Genomic DNA, 20475 nt, shown 5'->3' with positions numbered 1-20475 from the left:
GTGGTTTGAAAAGTATCTATTATACTTGATGTTTCGCCTGAATTACCAACATATGAAGTCAGCTCTTCAACTGCAACATTAATAATGGCGGTCTTCACTGAAATCTTTTGAAACTGGAATAAAGTGATCTGATAACAAATTTAACCATTGCCATCTTGTAACATGGATCCATAACAACTGTAATGGCCATTAACAAGTGTCGTTCAGCCCAATACTTATCAAATTTTATCTGCATTCCTATAGCCATCGCTTGTAAAAAATTCAGACCATCAGCAACACACTTTTTTAGCGTGTCCATAATGAAAATAATTTTTGGAAGAAATTGATTTGCCGTAGGATACTTATTTTCTGAAAAAATCTTCGTGTAGTCGTAAAAAACTTTGAGAAACTAATGAACATGTTCACCTTTCTTCTAGTCTTTATCACTAGGCACGTATATGTACATTTTATCGTGTGCTGCAAGTTCAGGGAATGCAACTTTAAATTCCAAAACCATATCTAACATTTCATAAGTTGAATTCCAGCGTGTGCAGACATCCAACTTCAAATGCTGTTTAGATTTCAAATCCAAACATTGGATTATATCATTCCATATACTCAGTCTTGAAGGTGACCACCTTATATATTTAATGTTATCTCGTATGTTGGCAATCATTGAATCAATTGTTTTCAGCCCTTCTTGCACAATCAAGTTGAGTATGTCAACACAACATCTGACTTAGAATATTTTACTTCAAAGAATAAATTTTTGGCAGCCTTGAATTGAGTACGTAAGAAAGAAACCAAAGTATTGTTGGAAGAGACATTATTTAAAGTAATTGAAGAAATTTTCTTTTCAATGCCCCACTCAATAAGAGAATTGTAAATGCAGTCGGACAGTACCACACCAGTACGAGAAGGAGAAACGTAGCGAAAGTTTATAATCCTCTTTTATAGTTTTCAATCCGCATTAACGAAGTGTGCGGTCAATGACATATATCCCTTTCTTTTATTCGATGTCATTCACATATCCGAAGTCAAACTTATTCTGGATACGAATGCTAGAAGAGATTTTAAGTTTACTTTCTCAATCGCATACATCTTCATGCACTCTCTTTTCACAGTAATATGAGAGGCCTTCTCATATTTGGGATTTAGAAATTTACAAAATTTCATGAAAACTCTACTTTCTATAATGCTAAATGGCTTCTCATTAATTATCACCAACCTCGCATATCACTCTTTCAGATTTTTCGGATCATACTTATACGTGGAGAGTGTAACTTGAGAGTTGTCATATTTAGAAATGGTAAATGAAAGCAGTTGCTGGACTTCACCCTTCAATGTTCTTGGTCTCTTCACACATTTATCAAGATGCCTTTGATAGTGAGTTGTAAAAGAACCAAAATGCTTGCTGTAAAGAATTTTTACAAAACTTGCATCTAATCTTAACTAACCATCTGCTTGCGTGATCTCATCAAAAGATTCTCATATCATTGATCTTTTCTTCCCTTTAATCAAACCTGAAACTGTTTCAACATTATTTTCAAATTTGTCTCCCTCCATGATAAAAGGAGATGTGATTGACTCACCAGGGCCAGAAGTACTTGGATTTTCTTCACTAGTCATCTAAAAATCAAAAGATAACAATGGTAGGGTAAGATCAGAGCTTTTATAGGTTGAAGTAATTAGTCAATCACATTTATACGTATGTATAAATATATAATACAAATAATATCGGGTCCCTTCATAAACTGCAAGACACAAGTGTCTTAAATAGTCCCCTAATAAATAAATCCACCAGGATACATTTATATACATAACTGTAAATTGTCCATAATTATTTTAAATTTTATTTACTAACTGTCTCTAAATATATAATATATTCTTACTTGTCTTTATCTAGAGGTGCTAATTGTCTCTATCCCATTCTGTAACATACCATGTACTATCCGCATACAATTTACATGCGAGCTAAAATTTTGGCAACACCTCCCTATTTGGAAGATGTTTGTATGTTTGAAGGATAACAAGGTAAAAATGAAGCATGGTATAGTAAAGAGGCGGCGGAGTATAACTCGAGAAAGTTGTAAAGCTTGCATGACAATTAAAAAAGAGGATGGGGAATCAAAATATACAGTGAAAAAGTTTTTTGAGGAGCACAGTCATGAGTTAGCAACTCCTCAAAAGAAACATCTTCTTCAACCACATCGTGAGGTTTGTAATGGGCAAAAGAATTTGGAAAATACATTCACTCAATCAGACATAGGCATTTCGCAAACTATGAATATTTTAGCAATTGAATCAGGTGGTTACAAAAATATTGGATGCATTGAACAAGACGTGAGAAATTATGAAAGAGATAAAAGAAAAGAAACCAATGGCCGTGACGCTCAACTATTGTATGAATATTTTTCTGAAATGAAAGAATTGAATCCATCATTCGCATATAATATGAAGGTAGATGAGGAGGGTAGATTAATACATTGTTTTTGGGCTGACCCGATTTCACGTAAGGCTTATCATCACTTTAGTGATGTTATAGTATTTGACACCACGTACAATACAAACCACTATGAGTTAATATTTGCACCATTTACAGGGGTTAATCACCATGGACAATCGATTATATTGGGTTACGGCTTTATCCATAATGAGACCACTGAATCTTTTATCTAGTTGTTTGAGAAATAGCGTGAAGCAATGTCAGGGGACCCATTGAAAGTGATCATAACAAATCAAGATCCAGCAATGACGAAAGCCATTGCTATTGTATTTCCAAATGCTTTCCATAGGTATTGTATTTGGCACATTTTGCAGAAGGTCCCTAAAAAGTTATGTTACGTTGCTTACAAAGATGAATTTAAAGGACCTTTTTATGATAACATATGGAATTCTGAGAAGCTCGAAGAATTTGAAGTAAAATGGAGCAAAGTTATTGAAGAAAATGAGTTGGATCATAATGATTGGCTTGCCTCTTTATTCAACATTCATTACGAATGGGTACCAGCATATCTAAGACATTTTTTTTTTTTTTTTTTTTTTTTTTTTTTTTTTTAAATTTTTTTTGTGGGTATGTCTAGTAGTCAATAAAGTGAAAGCATGAATGCATTTTTTCGTAAATATGTTTTGAAGAAAAACTCGTTAATGGATTTCATAAGTCGTTTTGATCATGGAGTAGCATGACAGAGACAATGAGTTAGTCGCCGATCATGAAACAATTAGTAGCAAGCCAAAGTTGAAAACATTATTTGCCATGGAGAGAGAGCTTGGAGAGATTTATACTCAGTCTATTTTTTATAAATTTCAAGGAGAGTTGTATGAAAGCACCATTTATACTGCAATTCTTTTACAAAAAATAGAAGGTCTTTGCATTTACAATGTTGGAGTATGTGAAGGAACAACTCTCGAACGGCTAGTTGAATTCGAGATACAATCTAAACAAGCAAAAAGCAGTTCCTTGAAATTTGAATTTGAGGGCATACCATGTAGGCACATATTATGTATACTACGACAATCTCGGATACCTAATTTGCCAAACCACTATATTTTGAAAAGATGAACAAAGGATGCTAAACTGGATTTTGTTTATGATGCAAGTTGTGTGGAGTTAAATAGAGAGAAACATGAATCGTATGCTCTTCGATATAGTGATTTGTTAGACATTTCTAGAAATCTTGCCAATGAAAATGCTAATTATAAAGAGACGTATCATATGTGTAAAGAAGGGCTACATGATATTCTCAAAAGATTTCAAGATTTGAAGTTGGTTGCTAGTGAGATATTGGTGCCTACAAATAAGAAACAAATAAAGAAAATTACTAAAGTCATCATTAAAGACCCTGTGCATGCTAAAACTAAAGGAAGTGGAAAAAGATTAATTTCAGAAAGGGCAAAGGTGGCTCGTAAGAAAGATAAAAGAAGATGCAACGGATGTGGGAAGTGGGGTCTTAGCCATGACAAACGTGATTGTCCAATATGGAACAAATTGTAAGTGTTTAATTCATTCTATTCATTTATATTTGATTGATTCTTTAATTTGTTTGTTAAATTATTATATTATTATTTTCTTCATTCTTTAAAACGATTTACTTGCAGAATAAGATCTTCCACATACCAAGAACCATCAATGAATGTAGTTGATATGCGTGAAGAACCATCGGATGATGAGGTTGATATGCATGAAGAACCATCGAATGTTGAGGTTAATATGTATGAAGAACCATTAGATGATGAGGTGGAGATGTTAAGTCATGATACACTACAATCTTAGTAGTGACAAGTCCTTCATGCGGACCTATACTACCCTCACCCACTAATGCAGGACGTCTTATTTTTAAATGATGTAGAAAAATTTCCAATTTTTAGTAATTACTTTGCATTTTACATGAATAATGCATACATTATTTTGTTCAATTTGGCCACTAATTCAACTATGCTTGCATTTTTTTATTTTTAAATGCGTAAGTTGCTTTTAGACATTACAAGATTTGAGTTTTCAATACAACAAAATCGGACATAGCTGGTGTTTGGGGCCAACCTTTGCAGGCGCTAAGAAAAACCGGGTGCTATAAAAATAAAAATATGAAGCTTGCATGTTTTAAGCCAGACGGTGCTACATTGGTGACAATGTTATCAGTTTAAGCTCAATTGGGAGATTTGGATGTTGTCAGATGTGATGTGTCCATCTAACAAGCGATTTTCTCTTACATTTGTGCCATCCGTAGTATACCCCACAATTAGGATAGTCTGTGTAGCCCTAGTTGAGAACATTGTACACAATATTTTGGGCCCACCACCATAAAAACAAGGGACAATAGCACAACAACCTCCGGATTCACGGAAGCGGATTGGCTGGTGTACCACACACCTGCTATATAGCTGTTGTAGGTACGTGTCACTCGAAGATGAGCATTGACACTCCTCAAGCTCCCGGTTCTACGGACGGTTCAAAGGAGATCAAAGTTACATGGCCCCACGGTGATGTATTTATTATATCTACACTGTTCATCTATTTTTAGAGAGCATTTTAGAGCATTATCCAAAAAATGAATCATATTCAAAGTCATATGGACCACACCACAAATAGCAGTGGAGATCATGATTTTCACTGTTAAACAATTTGTGGGGCCCACTATAACGTTTATTTTCCATCCAATTTGTAATGTTTATTTGACATCCAATCTGTTGATTAGGTCATACAGCCCAGATGAAGGGAAAATACAAAGATCAACTTGATCCAAAACTTTTATGGCCCCTAAAAAGTTTTTAATGGTCAACACTCATTCAACACTGTTTCATGTAATGTGGTCCAATTGAGATTGGGATATACCTTGTTTTTTATTTCATACAATAAAATGATCTGAAAAACTAATTAGACGGTATGGATGAAACACATACATCATAGTGGGGCCCACAGAGAACTGACCATCAGCCATTGGCTGGTGGCAGGGAGAGTAGCCAATTCGTTTGCCAATGTGGGAAGCGGATTCCGCTTAGAATATGGATCCTCTGTTTGTTTACGTATTGTTACAATTTAATTGGACCGTGTGATTGTGTAATTGCATCTGTGATTGAGATGGGCCAATCAGTATTCAGCAAACGAGGAAAAAAGCATGAAAGTCAGGACGCTATAGTGGACCCACCACAGAAAACAGTGGGGAAGTGATCCCCACGGTTGAAACTATCGTAATGCCCACCATAATGTTTATTTGAAATCTAACCTGTTCAAAAGTTAAAAAATACATGAAAGAAGGGAAAACACAAATATCAGCTTGATCTAAAACTTCTATGGCCTTTAGAAGTTTTTAACGGTGGACGTCACTATCCCCACTATTTTCTGTGCTGGGGTCCACTGGAGATTTGGATTTAACTTATTCTTTGGATATTACGCTAAAATGATCTCTCCAAATGGATGAAAGGTGTGGATACAAAACATACATCATGGTGGGCCCATGGAAATTGGTGACATCACTTGGTAGCAAGTCTCGGTTCGTAACCTTTCAGTATATAATCTGCGCTCGGTGAGTCGTGTTTTCGCAAACAAAGGATCCAGACTCCTACACTTAGGGTACCGAGTAAACTCCGTGGGTCCACCATGATTTATTTATTTTATCCTCTCCGTCCAGTCATCTTACCAGATAATTTTAGGGATTGACACAAAAAATCAGGCATATTAAATGTTCAAATTGACCACACCACTGGAAACAATTGAATTGAACATCCACCTTTCAAAAAATTCCTGAGAGTCAAATAAGTTTTGAATCAAGCTCATATTTGTGTTTTACCTTCATCCATGTTGTATAATCTTATGAACATGTTGGAAGATAAATAAACATCACTATGGAGCTTATAAAGTGTATGATCCAATTGATCCGTGCATGTGCTTCAATTATGGGCTCAACACCGTAAACTTCAATGGTGGTCACTAAATTCCCATTGTTTCCTCTTATGTGGCCCATTTAATTTTTGGAACCTCCTCATTCTTGGTTGCATAACCTAAAATGATTTAAAAAACTGGATGGACAGGTTGGATTTATTACAAACATCATAGTAGGCCCACACAAAATCCTTTCACATGATCTTCATGCAAAAGGCTTTCTCCTGCCGCAATTTCAAATTTCTCTCCGTGAGCGTAGGAGAGAGTCTTTTCTTCTAGAGAAATTTACAACTGTACGACCCATTTATGGCCCATTTACCTTTTTAAGCCCACTTCTTTTTACCTCTCAAGAATAAGCCACAGATGTTTGGATGACTTGCCAAAGGTCAAAAATGCCCCTGCTTTTTCCTTCAAGTGGATCAGTGGTGCTTGAAGATGAGCGCTGACGCTCCTCGAACTCTGAGTTGTATGAACGATTCAAAAGAGATCAAAGTTACATGGGCCCCACAGTTATGTATTTATTATATCCACAACGTTCATCCATGTTTCGAGATCATTTCGAAGCATTATAAAAAAAAGGAATCATATCCAAAGATCAACTGGACCACACCACAAAGAGAAGCGGGAAAATCAATTTTCACCATTAAAAATTTTGAAGGGCCCACCATAACATTTATTCTCCATCCAATCTATTCATAAGGTCACAAAGACCTGGATGAAGAGGAAAAACAAATTTCATAATGATCCAAAACTTCTGTGACCCCTAAAAGGGTTTCAATGGTAGACATTCAATCCTCCACTGCCTTTTACAGTGTGGTCCACTTGATAGCTAGATTTGTCTTATTTTTCGTCTCCAGCCTTATTACGAGTTCGCCAAATAGATGGACGGTTTGGATATAACACATACCTTACAATAGGACCCACAAAAAGAGGTGGGGATTACAACAGGAAAAAAAGAAGAAGGAACCTATGGCTACGAGGTTTTCTATGGCTACGGATTATAACCGTAGCCATAGCGGTAGCCCTGCTTTTTCAATGTGTACTTCGATATGTATTGAAGGTCTTTTGATATGTACTTCGATATGTATCGAAGGTCTTTCGATATGATCGAAAAAGGTCCAGAACTGTCCAGCGAGTTTGCCTCAAAATTCCTGCAATTTTCAATACATATCGAAGAGTATTTGATATGTATTGAAGGTATTTTCCCTATGGCTACGGATTATAACCGTAGCCATAACTGTAGTTCGTTGCAATCTGTGCATTTTTTTTTTTACATGGAGAACTTTATTCTACCTACATTTTTCTCTAATACATATTTATATAAATATGTATATATAAGCATATAAAAAAAAAATTTCTATCTTTTTTTTCATTTCTATCTTTATTCATTTAACAAGAATATCTTCTAAACCAAAATTAGTTACTTGACATACCATATATGATTTTGGGGTAGGAGAAGCTACTTTAGCCAACCAACCTAGTTATTTTTCAAGATTTCATCAGGTCGATGGTCAAAAATCCATTTCATTCACTTCGCAATCAATTTCAATCAGTTCGTGGTCAATTTCATTCATTTCATTTACTTTGCGATCAATTCCATGCATTTCCCGATTAGTCCTGGCGATTCCCCTTCACTTCATGGTCAATTCCATGCATTTCACGGTCAATTCCCTTCACTTCACGGTCAATTCCGTGCATTTCACGGTCAATTCCCTTCATTTCACGGTCAATTCCATGCATTTCACGGTCAATTCCGGCGATTCCCCTTCACTTCACGGTCAATTCCATGCATTTCATGGTCAATTCCCTTTACTTCACGGTCAATTCAATGCATTTCATGGTCAATTCCCTTCATTTCACGGTCAATTCCGGCGATTCCCCTTCACTTCACGGTCAATTCCATGCATTTCACGGTCAATTCCCTTTACTTCATGGTCAATTCAATGCATTTCATAGTTAATTCCCTTCACTTCACGGTCATTTTCATGCATTTCACGATCAATTCCGGCGATTCCCCTTCACTTCACGATCAATTCCGTGCATTTCACGGTTAATTCCCTTTACTGCACGGTCAATTCAATGCATTTCATGGTCAATTCCATGCATTTCACGGTCAATTCCGACGATTCTCCCTCACTTCATGGTCAATTCCATGCATTTCATGGTCAATTCCCTTTACTTCACAGTCAATTCAATGCATTTCATAGTCAATTCCCTTCACTTCACGGTCATTTCCATGCATTTCACAATCAATTCCGGCGATTCCCCTTCACTTCATGATCAATTCCATGCATTTCACGGTCAATTCCCTTTACTTCACAGTCAATTCAATGTATTTCATGGTCAATTCCCTTCATTTCACGGTCAATTCTGGTGATTCTCCTTCACTTCACGGTCAATTTCATGCATTTCATGGTCAATTCTGGCGATTCCCCTTCACTTCACGGTCAATTCCATGCATTTCATGGTAAATTCCCTTTACTTCACGGTCAATTCCCTTCACTTCATAGTCATTTCCATGCATTTCACGATCAATTCCGGTGATTCCCTTTCACTTCGCAGTCAATTCCATGCATTTCATGGTCAATTCAATGCATTTCACGGTCAATTCCCTTCATTTCACGGTCAATTCCATGCATTTCACGTGAAATGCATGAAATGCATGGAATTGACTGTGAAATGCATTGAAATGACCGTGAAATGCATGGAATTGACCGTGAAGTAAAGGGAATTGATCATGAAGTGAAGGGGAATCGCCGGAATTGACGTGAAATGCATGGAAATAATCGTGAGTGAAGGGAATTGACCATGAAATGCATTGAATTGACCGTGAAGTAAAGGGAATTGACTGTGAAATGCATGGAATTGACCGTGAAGTGTAGGGGAATCACCGAAATTGACCATGAAATGCATGGAATTGACCATGATATGAAGGGAATTGACCGTGAAATGCATGGAATTGACCATGAAATGAAGGAATTGACCGTGAAATGCATGGAAATGACCGTGAAGTGAATCGAATTGACCGTGAAATGCATTGAATTGACCGTGAAGTAAAAGGAATTGACCGTGAAGTGCATTTAATTGATCGTGAGGTAAAGGGAATTGACGGTGAAATGCATGGAATTGCCCGTGAAGTGAAGGGGAATTGTCGGAATTGACTGTGAAATGCATGGAATTGATCGTGAAATGAAGGGAATTGACCGTGAAATGCATTGAATTGACTGTGAAGTAAAGGGAATTGACCGTGAAATGCATGGAATTGACCGTGAAGTGAAGGGGAATCGCTAGAATTGACCATGAAATGCATGGAATTGACCATGAAATGCATTGAATTAACCGTGAAGTAAAGGGAATTGACTGTGAAATGCATGGAATTGATCGTGAAGTGAAGGGGAATTGCCGAAATTGACCGTGAAATGCATGGAATTGATCGTGAAATGAAGGGAATTGACCGTGAAATGCATTGAATTGACTGTGAAGTAAAGGGAATTGACTGTGAAATGCACGGAATTGATCGTGAAGTGAAGGGGAATCACCGGAATTGACTGTGAAATGCATGGAATTGACCGTGAAATGAAGGGAATTGACTGTGAAATAAAGGGAATTGACCGTGAAATGCATGGAATTGACCGTGAAGTGAAGGGGAATCGCCGGGATTGATTGTGAAATGTATGGAATTGATCGCAAAGTAAATGAAATGAATGAAATTGACCGCGAACTGATTGAAATTGACCGTGAAGTGAATGAAGTAGATTTTCGACCATCGACCTGATGAAATCTTGAAAAATAACCAGGTTGATTGGCTAAAGTAGCTTCTCCTACCCCAAAATCATATACGGTACGTCAAGTAACTAATTTTGGTTTAGAAGATATTCTAGTTAAATGAGTAAAGAAAGAAATGAAAACAAGAGAGAATTTTTTTTTATATGCTTATATATACATTATATAAATATGTTTTAGAGAAAATTGTAAGTAGAATAAAGTTCTCCATGTAAAATTAAAAATTAAAAATTAAAAATGGATAGACTACCACGGATTGTAGTTATGGCTACGGTTATAATCTGTAGCCATAGGGAAAATCACCTTCAATACATATCAAATACTCTTCGATATATATCGAAAATTGTAGGATTGTTTAGGCGAACTTGCTGGACAGTTCTGGACCTTTTTCGATCATATCGAAGTACATATCGAAAAACCTTCGATACATATCAAAAGACATATCGAGAGAGCAAGGGCTACGGATATGGCTACGGTTATTATTCGTAGCGATAGGAAACCCCAACTTTCAGAAATCACATTTCTGAAAAAGCAGGAGCATTTTTTACCTTTGGCAAGACATCCGTACATATGGGGATTATTCTCGCGAGGTAAAAAGAAGTGGGCTTAAAAATGTAAATGGGCTATAAATGGGTTGTACGATTGTAAATTTCTCTTTCTTCTAAGACTCTCTCTCAACTAAGTAGAATCCCAGCCGCTCTCCTCATCCTAGGCGTAAATGAAGGCTCGCACATAAATTAAGTGCGGTACAATTCGTAGGAAATATATATATATATATATATCGGTGGCATCTTAGAGTCTCTGACTGTGCGTCCCAATTCAAGCCGCCTTAATCACTGATTCAGTTCCAGATACCTAATCTGGAACTGAGAATAAGGTAGTCATCACTTACCATGACTTTTGGCGTTTGGAATTTGGACCACTTATTAGTAACTTTCAATTATCTACGTTATAGCCATCAAACGAATGGTTAGGATTGCTTGATCAGCGTTGATATAGTATGCTCTATGCATAATACGTACCACAATTAAGATGATCTGGATAGTCAATGCATGGACGTGGATTGCGTCCAACTTCTGCCCGTCTCCAGCTGGAAACGGGCAGGAGCTTCGAGTGGCCACCATGATGCATGGGTCTTATCCACACCGTCCATCCATTTTTTTCAATCATTTTTAGATATAAATCCAAAAATGAAGCAGATCCACGACTCAAGTAGACCACACCACATAAAGCAACAGTGATAATGTTTCTCACCGTTGAAACTTTTCTAGGGCCCACTGTGAAATTTATTTGCCATCCAACCTATTCATAAAGCTACGTAGACCTGGATGAAGAGAAAACACAAATATTAGCTCCATCCAAAACTTCTGTGGCCCACAAGAAGTTTTCAATGGTAAGAGTTTAAGACCTGATCCGATGGATCCAACCCGATCAGACCCGATTCCAACCGTTCCGAACTGAACCGACGGCCTGGATCGGTGCAGATCGAGTAGGGTCATTCAAATCCGACAGTTTTTCGGATCAAGTTTGGATTGTGGTCAATATAGATCGATTCGATCTGAAATCTGATCCGAATGGATCCGATTCGATCCGAACCGACCCGATCCACACAATGTTCATTCAACACTATTTACTGTAATATTGTCCACTTGAGATTGACATATACCTCATTTTTACTTTAATATCATAAAATGATCTAGAAAAATAGATAGACGGCATGGATGAAATAAAGACATCATGCTGGGGTCCACAGAGCACTGGCTATCTACCATTGGCTGGTGGAAGAAGGAGTACCCAATCCCTTTGTTGTGCTCAACGCCTGAGGTGCATCAAGCACCAAGCTACACATAGGAGGGGAATAGGTTCTATGTTGTCCACCTCGTGGGAACTTCCTGTGAGGTCGAGCTGTGTGGGGCCTACCATGATGTGTGTCGAACATCAACACTACGCATTTGATGGGTCCCCTTTAAATTATGGGATATCCCAAAAATCAGCCGTATACGGAACTCAGGTGGGCCATACCATCTAAAATCATGTGAAGACATTCCTAAAACATATAAAAGCACTCGGTGGGGCCCACTTAAAATTTGGATGCATCTGAAACTTGGGCTGACCTCTCATCCAAGTGGGACACACATAATAGATGGTCTAGATTTGTGAACCACACCTTAGTGGGCCCAAAAATAATCATGATGTTTTAATGGGAGGGTAACCGTAATCCCTCCGTCAGATATACGTAAGCAGACTGGCAGGTATATCATGCACCATGCCAGCTGCAGCTGGTGTATTGATGTAAGCAAGTTCTGTGGGGTCCCATCATGAGGTATGTGTTATATCCAAACCGTCCGTCCATTTGGCGGGCTCATCTTAAGGCTCGAGCTGAAAAATAAGACAGATTTAAAGATCAAGTGGACTACAATGCAAAAAGCAGTGGGGGTTGAATGTCTACCATTGAAACAGAGGATTTGATCTGAAACATACCTAACCCGATCCGACTCAGTTTCCGTGACCAAGTCGGACTCAGTTCGGGACAGGCCAGTAGTGTGATGGATCGGATCGAGTCAAAGGACCTGTACTCGGCCCTAGATCGGATCAAGTTTGATCAAGGCATTGAAAGTTTCGGACGAAATTGAGTTGGACTCAATCCGGTCCAACTCGACTGGATGCCCACCAGGTAGGACGCAATCCGCATCCACCATGCGTAAATGCCACGTTTGGGTCGTTTGGATGAGGATGAGTCACCATCATTATCAAAATGGCGTTGGACTATCATATGAGTTGCCTTTTTTCCAAGGGTTAGTTCATGCCTTTATGGCTGGTTGCCAATCCATTAGTCAATGAAAACGATAAAAAAAACCCCTCCCAGTAATTGCTACCGGGGTTACACCTCAGTGGGTGTTATCCTTACTGTGGGGCCCACCTTGATGGTTTTCTGTATATCCACGCCATCCATTTGTTTTTACAGATCATTTTAGTACATGGTCCCAAAAATTAAGCAAATCCAAATCTCAGATGGACCACAACAAAGGAAAAAGTGGTGATTGAATGCCATCATTAAAAATTCCTAGGCCCACCATAATTTTTATTTGCCATCTAACCTGTTGATAAGGTCAAGGAGACCTGGATAAAGGGAAATCACAAGCATCAGCTTCATCCAAAACTTTGTAGCCCACAAAAAGTTTTTAATGGTCATTGATTATTTTTTTTCATTGGTGTGGTCCACCTGAGATTTTGACCTTCTTAATATTTGGAATCACAGACTAAAACTTTCTGGAAAAACGGATGGACGGATTGGATATACAAAGAATTCATAAAGGTAGGCCCTACACGGTCAGGAAAGATGTTATCCGAGTATCACCCATCCACTCCCCCTTTCAATGCATCAGTGGTGCTCAACCAAAAATGGATGAAGGGAAAATAAAAATATTAACTTGATCAAAACTTTTATAGCCTAATAAAAGCTTTTAAGGGGTCGTTTGGCACCTTGGATTTATAAAGAACGGGGTTGCCAATTCAGGGGTTTCCAATCCCTCTTTGAGGGGTTTGCAACCCAGATGAAGGGAAATAAAATATTTGAATAGTCATAGAGAATACACTATCATTTTATGGGCACATGGCCCACTAACGATGATCCCGTCCAAACATTGTTCATGTAGATCAACAATTATTAGCACCGTCCAAACATTGTCCATATCAATCAACGATTAAAAATCGTTGGTTAGTCACTCAGACATGATCTTGTGCTTGCGGTCCATCTAAGACTTGGAATTTCATCACTTTTAGACAAAAGATATATTTTAGCGGGCTTATCACAACCATAGTGTCAAAAATTATATATCTCACTAATTGGGGATATTAAAATTGATTTAGTAATTAAATTCAAACCCCCATGAATATACCATGTATAGGTATTTTTGAATTAAAGTTGATTCACACTCAAGGGTACCAAACACACCAAGAGGATTGCCAATCCAGGGGGTTTCCAATCCTGGGGGTTGCGAATCCAGGGGGTTCCAAATCCACGCTCCCAAACAGGCCAATTGTCATTCACAGAAATTTCCATTGGTATAGTCCATCTAAGATATGGATCTGCTTAATTTTTAGAATAAAGTCCTTAAATGAGCTCCAAAAAGGGTGAACGGCCTAGATATGAAACACATTCAGTAAAGTGGGCCCCACAAGTTAAGAATAACACTCACTATGCTGTTACCTAGTAACAGTTAATCCACTCCCTTCTTTCTGTTCTTCCTTTGCCAAACCATACTTGATTTATCATTTTTTAACATTTTAATATTATTAACACCAATAACTTTTCAAAAATCATAAATTTCGAGATATAAACGTATTTTGGTCATCCAAAACTTCCAATTAGCACTTTAACCAGCAAATTATTTCAAGCATTGCTTTTATAGCAGTTACTATTGTCAAACCTGACATATAAGTTCTGATTTATATAAAAGTCTATGATGTATGCAAAAAATGCCCATCTTTTAAAAGAAAATGGAGAGAGAGAGAGAGAGAGAGAGAGAGAGAGAGAGAGAGCTCATGCAACTTTTGAGATACTAGAAAACCCAAATTCACCCACTCTGGTGTTACACCAAAACAAGTAGCCTTCTCATATACTCAACTACAGACAAAAGAAAGAGAAAACTTTATTGTTTGGCTAGGCATTTAATAGCCCCATTATACACATGCATATCAACTTCTATGTTTACTTTTAATCCTAGTGGAACATGGATTCTTAACTTAATTAATCATAAACTAAAAATAGAAAGTTTTCTTCAGAAATAAAATAACACCAAGTAACTAATTCAAAGCTTACTATACTAGTGACAAGAAAGTCAAGTTTAATCAAATTCAAACAATGACCAAGTCCTTGATGAGGTCGGGTTGACTTGACTAGGTTGCAGCTACGAGGGTGCACACTTTGTGTCCAAAGTATGGGGTGTAACATGTGCCTTTAGATAATGGTAAGAAATAGATGGCCTAGATTAACTCTACCTGAAATGTCCAATCAATAATTTTGACCTTCCATCATTGTGCTTCAACTTTGTTTGTCCTACTTTTAATAGTTATATTGATTGGACAATTCTAACTAATAACCCCAAAAAGACGGGCCTCGTTAATCACACCAGATAAGTTTTAACCATGGCACATGGCCACCTTTGATTACACGATCCAACCATCTCCAGTAAAGAAAATGAATGGTCCAAATTAATTATAAAGAAAGGTTTCATAATTAATATGGGCATTCCATAATGTGGGTTCCTCTCCTTTAATTTGCACAAGACTCTCAAAAATTACTTTGATTGACTGACTAATCAGTCTATCAATGGTCCAAAGTGAACCAGATTAAATGGTATTGAATTGCATTAGGTGGAATTTTTAACACCATTGTTGCATAATAATTATATGTTTGGAAATACCATAGTATTTTGACTGTCTAATCTCCATTTTGAGATTAAATTCTTCAAGTGGAGATTAAATTCTTCATTTGAATAAAAGAAAAGTAAAGAAAAAAAAAAGTCTTTAAGTAAAACATTTGTTTGGTGGACAATGAAATTGTAATCAATGGAGCTGATGCCAGGGGTCACCTATACACATACGCCACTTGAATGTCATGTGTAAAAGATGTATATGGATGGTGACTTGGATAAAACACATGCATCACTGTGGGGCCACGAATACAACAGATTTGGAAATTCATGAAAAATTTCTCTACATCTCCTTTTGAGACTGGATGATGCTGTAGTTAATACCATCCTTCCCATCTTTGGGAAATGTTGGATGGAATTTACAGTAGCTCAAATGCAATTCTATCCCACCCAAGCCCACCTCTACGGGTATACTGGAAGAAACGTACATTTGCTCAACAATCGCTAGGAACAGATGGGTTTTGAGGGGCCACTGTGATTTATTGCTTTTATCCACACCATTCATCTATTTTTCATATCATTTTAGAATACAAGTGCAAAAATGATGTAGAGAAGGTTGCGGACACTTTTATGTTCAGGATGGACCAAAGAAGGCCTGATCGGAGGTGGATGTGATATGGACTGTCAGAACATTACAATATATGTATCTCGCAAACCAGAATGAGTTACTTGATGTACCATATACGATTTTAGGGTAGGAGAAGCTACCCATGCCAAATTTGTGAGAGTCCATTAGATTGACGGTCGAAAATCAATTTTATTTCCGTTTTTATTATTTATAATAAGTTTTAGTTTGATTATAACTATTCCTCCTTTGAGATTTAAGAGTTGTGTCTAACCTGAAAAGTGTTTAGAAAAATTAGGAGAATAACTTGGCTAAGCCAAATAGGATACTACAAATAGTAGATTTATTATTTATAGTAAATTATGAATTTTAGGGAGTTTGAGTTGGAGTTTGATTCTAAAACTTCTTCCAAGGTTTGGTATAACTATTTAAAGGTTGTAAATTTGTTTCCATTATCTACCAATAAAAATTTGAAATTTCTAGAATTTATATCTATTTTCTTATTTTCCATCTTGGATTCGAGGTATCTCTTTGAGGAGTCCAAAGAAGCTATGTGGGTTCGGAGTAGATATCCCCTTGAGGAAGATGGTGATTGACGTCATCACACCTATCCCTGCGTTAATTAGTATCAAAGCAATGACTCCCCTTGGATTGATGAAAAATAATGAAGGTATGGACCAAAATCTTGTGAACGGTGATCCAGGGATGCATTATTTTTTGCAAAAAATGGAAGCTTTCCACCAAGAGATCAGTTAACCATGCAAGGGCTACATGCAACCCTCGATCGTCTTGTAGATACGCTAATTCCACTCTGAGCCCAAGGCGATCCTCAGCCACCCATGGTTATTGTACGGCATAACCCCGATTTCCATAGAGCACTACCAATTGTAAATCCTAGGGCTACTTCAAATGATTTGAGCTCTAGTGACAAGACCTTGATGGCGGCTTTACCCGATGACCAGTCCATGGAGGCGGTCATCTAGACCGTGTAGAAAAAGACTCTTGAGGTAAGTTCGAATTTCCTAATTTTAATGGTTTATTATGTATATAAGATTTCCTTGACTGGTTGGCCGAAGTAGAACGATATTTTGATTACATGGATGTGCTGGAGCATAAAAATGTGAAATTAGTAGCATTCAAATTAAAATCAAGTGCTTCTGCATGGTGGGAGCAATTACAACTCTCACGCGCCCGAGATAACAAGGAACCCATCTGATCTTGGCCACGGATTAGACGCCTTCTTCGATCACGATTCGTCCCTCATGATTACGAGCATGTATTGTTCCAAAAATACCAAAATGGTTAACAGGGAAATTGAACAGTCACAGATTACACCGAAGAATTCCAGATACTGACAACACGTAATGACTTGTCAGAAATCGAATCGCATGATTCATAGGTGGATTACGATCAACGATTTAAGACTGAGTTCAGATGTACCTGGTCGTGACCATAGATGAAGCGGTTCAGCTAGCAAGTATGGTGGAAACGCAGCTTGCAAGAGTTCTTACTCAGCCTTATTTTTCAACTCAGCCCCTATTATGGGTTGTACATAAGATTCAGTGTTGACATGAGGAAAAGAATCAGTAGGAGGACGTCCTTAACCTCCTACGATTGTAAACTGTGACATGGGGAGTGGCCCATTTAGGCCTCAACGTATAGTACCCACAATAGCGGGCGCGATTAAGATTCCAAATCCTTACGATTGGCCAAGGCCGAATACTTGTTATCATTGTGGCCAACCGGGTCACTTATTAAACACCTACCCTTAATGCCACGTAGCCCACTTGAACATTAACGAATGGGGCATTGAAGGTGATGCAGCAAAAGAAGACTCTAACTTTGATGAAGATAAGCAAGCCACTGAGGAAGGAGCTAGTGACGAAGAATAGACGGCCAAAGATCATAAAAAATCGTGGTCGTGAGGCGATTACTGTACACCTCATGGAAGGAGTTGCATCCACAACGGTACAATATATTCCGTACATGGTGTACTGTCAACAACAATGTCTGTGATGTGATCATAGACAATGGTAGTAGCGAGAACATCGTCTCAAAAGTCATGGTGGACAAGTTGCGGCTACCTGAGATAATGCATCCTTCCCCTTACTCGATTAGCTGGATAAAAAATGTGAATGAGACCAAAGTAACCGAACAATGCACCATCTCATTCTCAATTGGTAAAAATTATAAAGATCAAGTACTTTGTGACATGATCGACATACAAGCATGCTATATGTTACTTGGTCGACCATGAGAATCGGACCGTGATGCGACCGACCGAGGACGAGACAATGTTTATGTCTTTGTCAAAGACAGTTGAAAGATGATCCTTGCCCCTATGACACTAGAGAACCACCTTGAAGCTTTTAAAGTGGAGGGGAATTCCCTCCTGACCATTCAGGATTTCATGGAGGAATTCAAAGAAACCGACGAGGTGTATGCCATTGTGGTAAAGGGTAAGGAATCGGAACCCTTAAACATTCCTCCAAGTTTAAAGTTATTGTTGAATGAATTCAAGGAAATTTGGCCTAAAGAGTTACCCAATGGATTGCCTCCCATGTGAGATATTCAGCACCATATCGACCTTGTTCCCAAGTCCAGTTTACCCAATCGTCCTCACTATCGGATGAATCCGAAGAGTGCAATATTCTGCAATGGCAAGTGAAGGAATTGATCCATACTAGTTAAGTTAAGGATAGCATAAGTACATGTATTATGTTAGCTCAAGAGCCTAATGTAAGATACAAAGAAAAGGCTGATAAACATCGATGCTAGAAATTATTTGAGTATCACAAGCGAAGTTTCTTAAGTAACTCAAGGATGAGTTTTTTTCCAAGTGGAGGGGTCTGATATAGGATGTGGTACCGATACATTCCTAACATGGTTGGACCAAAAGAAGCTGAACCATAAATTAGCCATAACTTTTGATCTGAGTATCATTACGAGGCGCACCTAACCGACTATCATTAACTGAACTAGGACGAGAACTCGAAGACGAGTTCTTTTGAAGTGGAAGGGACTGATGTAAAGCGGGTCATAGACACTTTCATGTCTAGGATTGACCAGAAAAGGCTCGATCAGAGGCGGAGGTGGTCTGGACCATCAGAACCTTACAACAGACATATTTCACAAACCGAAATGAGTTACTTGACATACCATATATGATTTTGGGTAGGAGAAGCTACTTTAGCTAACCAACCCGGCTATACCGGGTTGCCACACCAAATTTACAAGATTCCATCAGATCGACAGTCGAAAATCTATTTTATTTTTGTTTTTACTATTTATAGTAAGTTTTAGTTTGATTATAACTCTTCATCCTTTGATTTTTAGAGTTGTGTCTAACGTGAATAGTGCTTAGAAAAGTTAGGAGAATAACATAATTAAGCCAAATAGGACACTTATACTATTTATAGTAAGTTATGAATTTTAGAGAGTCTGAATTGGAGTTTGATTATGAAACTTCTTCTACGGTTTGATATTACTATTTCAAGATTGTAAATTTGTTTTTATTATCTACCAATAAAATTTTGAATTTTTTAGAATTATTTCTATTTTTTTAAATTTTCCATCGTGGATTCGAGGCATGTGCTTCGTGGATTCGGAGTAGTTATCCCCTTAAGGAAGACAGTTTCAACCCCATCATGCCATCCTTATGTAAAAAGAAATGAGGCAGTTCGGATGCTCAAGTGAAGCATATTGTGGGGATTAAAAACCTACCATTGAATTTTTATGGGCAAATGTGAAATATAAGCCGTTCATATGGACCCCCATAAGTAGATTCTTTTGAGATGAAAACTGGTACACAATCTTCAAATGGACATCCCGTAACTGGGCCTAGTAACACACATATGGGGCCATGTTTCGGTGATCTAAACGGTTGACTTGATGATACCTGCCTAAAATATCTTCAATAATGGAGGATCCTGACCGTTGTATAAATGAAACACAAAATGAAAGGTCCACCACTTGAATGATGTAGATTAGAAAAAGGTTTTATCTTTTTAATTAAAACCTCGACACGGGGATGTAGCTCAAATGGTAGAGCGCTCGCTTTGCATGCGAGAGGTACAGGGTTCGATCCCCTGCATCTCCATATTAAACCATTGATTTTTTCTTTTTAATGTTTATTATGGTTACCTTCGTCCTAACCATTTAAACCATTTATTTTATTTGGGTTGAACATTAGGCTTTTATGTAAACACGCCCTGCGTGTGGACGGGCAAGATGGCCTATGATATGATCTTAGCCACCACAAGCGTCCATCTAATGTCTAAGATATGATCTTTAGGGATCCAGTCATCCTAGCCATTGATTTTTTATTCGTTTTG

At 37.8% G+C, this 20475-nt stretch overlaps 1 non-coding gene across 1 annotated transcript; it reads left to right on the top strand.

Moving 5' to 3' along the window:
* The first annotated feature begins 20167 nt into the window (after window positions 1-20167).
* Window positions 20168-20240, top strand: TRNAA-UGC (transfer RNA alanine (anticodon UGC)). Its single transcript has one exon. It is a non-coding gene; the product is annotated as a tRNA-Ala (tRNA).
* The last annotated feature ends 235 nt before the right edge of the window (window positions 20241-20475 follow it).

This window comes from Magnolia sinica, chromosome 11 (assembly GCF_029962835.1).
Source record: "Magnolia sinica isolate HGM2019 chromosome 11, MsV1, whole genome shotgun sequence".
Taxonomy (NCBI): domain Eukaryota; kingdom Viridiplantae; phylum Streptophyta; class Magnoliopsida; order Magnoliales; family Magnoliaceae; genus Magnolia; species Magnolia sinica.
This window is presented reverse-complemented; position numbering and strand designations above follow the sequence as displayed.